Below are 6,000 nucleotides of genomic sequence, written 5' to 3' on the forward strand. Positions count from 1 at the left end.
ATCTTACGGCAGGTCAGGCACCGTACCTGCCTAGCACACGGTCGACCCAGGTTCAATCCCCGGCATCCTCTGAGTACCACCACCCAGAGTGATCCTGAGTGCAGGGCCAGAAATAATCCCTGAGCATCGTCAGGTGTGGCTCAAAAACTGGAAAACAGGGACCGGAGAGATAGCACAGTGGGTAGGGCGTTTGCCTTGCACTCGGCCGACCCGGGTTCGATCCCCGGCATCCCATATGGTCCCCCAAGCACTGCCAGGAGCAATTCCTGAGTGCAAAGCCAGGAGGAGTAACCCCTGAGCATCGCTGGGTGTGACCCAAAAAAAAAGCAAAAAAAAAAAAAAAGAAAAACAACTGGAAAACAAAACAAAAAAAAATCCCAAACCAAAAAAAAAAAAAAAAAGATGACACCCCTCCGTCCTTACAAAAATATGGGCACACATCCTTAACCAACAACCAACAACCACATCTCAGGCAGGTTCTGGGGGCCAAGCCCCTCACCACCAGGGCCGCAGAAATCCCATCCTTGTCCCTCTCCCTCACAGCAATCTGTCTGTCTGTCTGTCTCCTTTACCCCTCTCGCTCTTCCTCACACAGACATTAATTAAACCTCTTCTAGAAACAGATTAGGCCCGGGGAATTCTGGGTAAGAGCCATCGCTGCAGACAGAGACATCTGGGCAGGTGAGATAAGCCCCTGAGGGCGGCTGCCCACCTTCAAGTGACATTCCGCATTCCTGCCTCCCCACGAGCCCCCTGCAGAGAGGGGCCGGGTGCTCCGCGGGGCCAGCCTCTAACAGGAGCAGGAAGGCTCCTCTGGGCCCCTCAGCTCAGGGGGTCTCAGCCAGCTCCACCCATCACCAACACAGCCCCCACCCGCCCTTCCCACAGAGCTGTGTCAGAGGGGCGCTCTCGAGGGGGGCCAGGGCCCAGGGGCTCCAGGCACCTCCCTGCAGGTGTGAGGCCCCGAGTTCAGTCCCCACCCCCACACTCTTGCCGCCAGCAAGGTCCTGGCAGCTCAGTGTGAAGCCACCTGCAGCCCCGAGACGAAAGGGGTGCAGCCCCCCACATGCACCAGGGCCAGACTTGCAAGGGCAAGTCCCAGCCCCCGGTTCCCCTTCCCACCCCGCCCCAATCACCATAAAAACAGGACGAAGAGGAGGGGGAGAAGAGGGAACAAAGAAGGGGGGCACGCTCCACAGGAGCAGCTGCAGGGGGCAGTGCCCCTGGGTGACGTGCAGAGTGAAGCCGCCAGCAGGGCCCCTCTCCAAGGGAACGACGCTGAGATCTGTCCCAGGGAGTCTGGGGGGGGCGGGCAAGAGGGGAGGGTGGGGGGTGGGGGGTTCAAACCACAGCCTCAGCCCCAGGAGCCCCCAGTCTGGAATGGGGACAGTGGTGGGCCTTTGTGCAAAGGCGAGGGAACCGTGCTGCAGAGCCTGACCCCTGACCCCACGCCCAGAGCTCTGGGCCCCACGGACCCCAGTGGGCTTGCCGGACTGCAGGGTGCTGGAAGGGTGGGCTGGAAACTGGGCTGCTGGACAGAACGCATGTGCGTGGCCTCAGATGGGGTTCAAGCGGGACCCCCACTTCTGCGGCCCCTTTGCGGTGGCAGGAGGTCCAGTCCAGAGCCACACACTGGGCCTGGACCCCAGCTCTTCGCCAGCACACAAAGGCCCCACCCCTGGACTCACCCCTGCAGGGGCCGCTAGAGACTGCCCAGCCCTGCCTGGACCACCAGTAACATCCCCAGGCACCAGGAAGAGAGCCTAGGGATGTCCACGGGGGCCCATGGCCTCCTGGGGGGAGGGGCTGGTGACCCCCCCACCACACACACACACACACACACACACACACACACACACACACACACACACACACACCGTGCGACCTGGCTAACTAATCATTAACTATTGTTCGGCGGTGAACACAGGCTAAGCTGATTCTGACTCAAGCCGATCAAGAGCCTTGGCAGGCTCACAGAGTGGACGTCCTGTCCCTGCTGGCCCCTGGCCCCCGGCCACCTCCAGGGCACCCGGGCAGGTGGGCCGCTCAGGAGCTGGCCCCTAAAAGACAAGAGCCCACTACAGATCCTCTCTCGGGCCAGAGAAATGGAACTGTGGGCAGGGCGCCTGCCTCGCACACTGCTAGCCCTGGCTTAATCCCCTGCACCCCATAGGGTCCCCCGAGTGCCACCAGGAGTGACCTCTGAGCACAGAGCCAGGAGTAAGCCCTGAGCAGTGCTGGGGGTGGCCCCCAAGCAAGCAACTACCCAAATCAGACCAAGCCAAGTTCTTTCTCAGAAACAGGCTGTTTGGCGCTGGGGGCGGGGCCAGGCAGGGCCTGCGGGTCCCCTCTGGGCCTTCACGGAGCCCACTGGGAGTCTCCTGCCCGGGCACTGCAGCCTCTGAGGCAGGGCGGCAAGGCTGGAAAGGGCACGAACACCCCTGAGTGGGGAAAACCTCCCAAGGTCACGGGCCCTGCACCCCACACTGCCACATTACACTCCCTCCCACCCCACTCCTGAGTTTACTTTCTGTTTTACAGGAGCACAACCAGCTGGCTGTGGGGCCACCAACGTCTCGCCTGGCATTACCAGGCTGGCATCTGGTGCCAAGGCTCACGCCCAGGCAGCTTCTCGGGTGCTGGGTGGTGCTCAGTGGTGCCCTTTGCTCAGACTCCAGCCCCGGGGTTTACTTCATGCATGCAAAACCTGACAACAGCCTGCTTCCTCCAGGAGCCCCTGTCAGCGCTGACACCCCCCTGACACCCCCCCTGGCCGCACCCCCCCTGACCGCACAACCCCTGGCTGCACACCCCCTGACTACACACCATCCAGGCCGCACAATCCCTGGCCACACACACACACACACACACACACACACACACCCTGGCTGCACAGCCCCCTGACCGCAAACCCCCCTGGCTGCACAAACCCCTGGCTGCAAACTCTCCTGGCCGCACACCGTCCTGCGCCTCCAGCCGCAGCCACAGGTAGGCCAGGCCAGGACTGGCCGCGAGAACCACCTGCACCCCGCAAAAGGGCTGTGGGGGGGGGACAAAGCCAGCTGCTTGGATAGGTCTCGCTGGGCGCCAAGTTCACGAGCAAGAGAGACGCTGCGGGCTGGGGGGCAGGGGGCACCTGCTTCAGGGCTGTCACCCCGCGCCCCTCCGCGCCTCGGGCTCGGGGGTGGTGCCAGCACCCTGAGAAGTTGCGGTTGCCGCCGCCGCTGCTGCCCTCTTACCTGCCCAGGTAGGGGGCGGGGGAGTCCCGGGAGCTGGAGACCTGGTGGGCCGCGGGCGGCAGGGGTGCGGGGCGGGGGGGGGGGTGCTGGAGCGGGGCGGCTGGAGGGGCGGGGACGCGAGGGGAGCCGCGGGGCGAGAGGCGGAGAAGCTAGGCTAGGCGGTGGCCCGGGTCGGGAGGAGGGGGACGAGGGTTGGGGGAGCCCAAGGCGAGCACCTCGGGAAGCATCAGAGCAGGGGGGCGGGGGCGGGTTCGCCGGGCGCGCGGGACCCCAGAGCAACAGCTTCGAGGCTGGGTGCCCCCCTCCCGGGGCTGGGCAGCTCCCCCTGCTCCTGCCCCTGCCCCCCGTCGGCCCCCGGCCCTTCACCCCGCGCCCGGGACCCCCGCCCTCCGCGCCCACCCCGGCCCGGCCCGGCCCGCGCTCACCCCGGGGTCCGGCCGCGGCTCGGGCTCGGCACTCGCCTGCTGCTCCGCCCGCCGCGGGGGAGGCGCGGGCGGCGCGCTCGGGCCGGGGCAGCGCGCGGCCCCGCAGCGCCCCCTGCCGGCCGCGCTGAGACCCGCGGGCGGGGGGAACCCCGCGCATCGCCCCCGCCGCCCGCCCCGCGCCACGGAGCATCCCCGAGGCCCCCATCCCGCCTCGGGGCCCCCCGCACTGAGCCCGGCGCCGTGTGTATTGGTGGGTCGTTTCTCGGCCGTGTGGGGCCAGTGCGGGGGCCGGGGGGACCATCCGACGGACCACGGCCTTTGACTCTCTGTGTCACTGACACGCAGATGCCACCTACCCCACCGGCCAACTGCAGCCCCTCTGTCCCCTGGCCCCTGCGTGTCCTGTTCTTTGACCATTCAGCGTCCAAATTTGCACGACCTGCCCTTTCCCCCTAGGACCGGTGATGCCCGGTCCTCCTGAGCCCCAAGTGTCCCCAAGTGAAGACACCCCCATCTCCCTCGCCCTCCCCCCACCCCCTTAGCACTGTCTCGGGGCCTCCAGCTGGTTCTGGGCACCCCTCTGCCTCCAGCTCTCCTTCCAATTGGCCTCTCGCGCTCCCGCTTGCGGCTGTCCCCTGTCCCCTTCATGGGTCGCTGGGGCACTGCCTGCTGCCGTGGCAGCCACCCCTTCACAGTGGCCTCAACAAGAAGGCACTTGTTCCTCGGTGTCAGTGGGAGGCTGATTTCCTTCCAGGGCTCACAGACATCAAGGAGGCCGACCTGGCTACTTTCCCCTGCAAGCTGGGGAGGGGGGTGGGGGGAAGCGAGGGAGAGCTCACAGCAAGGAAGTCACATGTGGCTGACCCCAGCAGTCTCTGGCACAGCATCGGATGCCCTGGAACCTGGGGTAAGCCCTGAGCATGCTGGGTGTAGCCCCCCACCCACCCCAAAGAGAAAGCTATACTGGCGGCACCCTAGAGGCGTGGAGGCCATTGCAAGGCGGCCGAGAAGGGCAGGGGAAGGCGCTGCCAGCCCTCACGAGAGAAGATCCAGCAGGGACACTGCACAGAGCGATCCCCCGCTCCAGCCTGAGGCCATCTCAGGTGGGGACTCGGTCCTGCTCTGATGACCAAGTGCCCGGGAGTGTCGTCAGGCACAGCTGACAGCCGCCCAGCGAGCTGCTGGCGTGCAATGGCCACAGTCCTGGGGGGTAATGAGGAAATGCTCGCCCACCCAACTTTGTTTAAAACAAAAAAGAAGCTTAAAGTAGGAAGCCCTCTGTCTTACTTTGGACCCCTTAAGGAGAACCCCCAAAAGCTGGAATCCCCATCCCTATTTTCTTTCCCCTTCCCTTCGATAGTCTCTAAATTCTCCCACTGATCTCTGGTCTCCAGTGCCCTGCTTTTAGTCCTGACAGCTTCAGCACCTGCTGGAGCACTGGAGTGTGGTGTCGCGGCGCAAAGGCACTTAGACCAGCTCAACGGCGTGGCGGCCTTTGAGATGCGGGACCCCTCTGAGGGGCCCAGAAAACCACTGAGATGAAGAACCCCAGGCCCAGGGCCTGGCTGCACCCCGGGATTGACGTTGATGGGCCCCACTGGTGACTTATGTGAAGTGGGGAGGAGAAAGACGGTCACTTTCTCCCCATCTACTTCTGCCACCCAGGACCCAGGGTTACTGGGTTCTTGTCTTGTCTCAAAGAAAAGAATTTCAGGAGTAGATGAGCAATGAAGTAAAAAGACAGATTTCATTTGGAGGTTTTTAAAGGGGGAGGAGGAAGCAAAAAGCAAGAGAGAGAGAGAGAGAGAGAGAGAGAGAGAGAGAGAGAGTAATACACTCAAGAGAGATCAAGAGAGAGCATGGGCCTCCCCAAAGACAGAGAAGCCCCTACAACACCCCAGCATCAGATAGTAAAGTCCACATCTCAAGAGGGGAGATGCGGGGACACATGTGCTCAGATGCCACGTGTGCAAGCAGCACATGTGCTCGACGGCACATGCGCATCCTCCCTTTGCTAAAGGTGGCTTTTGTAGGGATTTTCCAGTCGACCCCACATGGGGCTTTCTACCTAGGTAAGAGTCCGTTGCTAGGGTTGTTGCTAAGTGGGTAGAATAGGATGTGGCCTTTGAAACTCCTTTTCTTGACCTTTGGTCTTGCTGGATCTTCTCTTGGAGGATGGGTCCAGCCTTCTCTGGTCTGGGCTAGCTGAGGGTTAATTGGATTAAAGATAGGAATTGAGAGTTCTCCAGTAATTTCCTTTAGGCTCTTTCTATAGGGAGGGGTCCAGTTTCCTCAGGGTGTGTTGCTGGAGAAAGTCTTATCAGATCTTGCTTTCA

The 6,000-nt window shown here is 62.8% G+C and overlaps 1 protein-coding gene across 5 annotated transcripts in view; it reads right to left on the reverse strand.

Moving 5' to 3' along the window:
* PXYLP1 (2-phosphoxylose phosphatase 1) overlaps positions 1-3,759 on the reverse strand; it is a 62,096-nt gene extending 58,337 nt beyond the window's left edge. For 2 of the 5 annotated variants that reach the window (XM_055127525.1, XM_055127524.1), the window contains exon 1: positions 3,240-3,647. The gene's annotated coding sequence lies outside the window, so the exon portion shown is untranslated. The other 3 variants (XM_055127521.1, XM_055127527.1, XM_055127523.1) reach the window with 3 other exon arrangements.
* Positions 3,760-6,000: the final 2,241 nt, after the last annotated feature.

This window comes from Sorex araneus, chromosome 2 (genome assembly GCF_027595985.1).
Source record: "Sorex araneus isolate mSorAra2 chromosome 2, mSorAra2.pri, whole genome shotgun sequence".
Taxonomy (NCBI): domain Eukaryota; kingdom Metazoa; phylum Chordata; class Mammalia; order Eulipotyphla; family Soricidae; genus Sorex; species Sorex araneus.